Source organism: Capsicum annuum, chromosome 3 (genome assembly GCF_002878395.1).
Source record: "Capsicum annuum cultivar UCD-10X-F1 chromosome 3, UCD10Xv1.1, whole genome shotgun sequence".
Classification (NCBI taxonomy): Eukaryota; Viridiplantae; Streptophyta; class Magnoliopsida; order Solanales; family Solanaceae; genus Capsicum; species Capsicum annuum.
This window is the reverse complement of record NC_061113.1, coordinates 183454500-183455186: the sequence shown is the minus strand read 5'-3', so window position 1 is coordinate 183455186 and position 687 is coordinate 183454500.

Genomic DNA, 687 nt, shown 5'->3' with positions numbered 1-687 from the left:
AAAAAAAATTATAAAACTTTTTAAAATGAAAATAAAAAATGGCATTGAGGATTCAAATTATGAAAAAATAATTATAAAATTATTTAAAAAATAAAAATAAAAAACTAATTATTAAAAGGAAATTATAAAAAATTTTAAAAGATGAAAATAAAAAACAGATTTTTTTTAAAATTCAGTTTTATTAAAAAAAAAAAATTGGGGCCCTCTAATGCTTTTTGGGGCCTTTAGTGTTTTAAAAAAAAATTGTTATTAAAAATTTTTTGGAGCCCTCAATGCCACTTGGCATCTTTTTATTAGTGAATTAGTAAAAAAAAAATGCTCTTCACGCGCCTCCCATGATGACACTGCACGCGCAGTGCCACATAGGTAAAAAATGTCCAATTGGAACAAAATTCGGGGGGTTTAGGGGTCTGATAGGAACAAGCCTTAGTTTAGAGGTTTAAGTAAATTTTCGCAACAAGTTTGAGTGTCTATCGATGCCTTTGGCTTTATTAGTACTAGGTGTTGGAGGAACAAGGTATTTTCCCAACTTAATTTTAGGAGGGGTGAGCCTAAATCTAGCGAGATCATTGATCCGTTCCGCCGTCATATCTTTTGGGTCAAGTTTTCGGGGATATACTAAAAAGTAGAGGTGTCCATGGGTCGGTTATTGGTCAAAATCATAACCAAACCAACTTAATTGGTTTT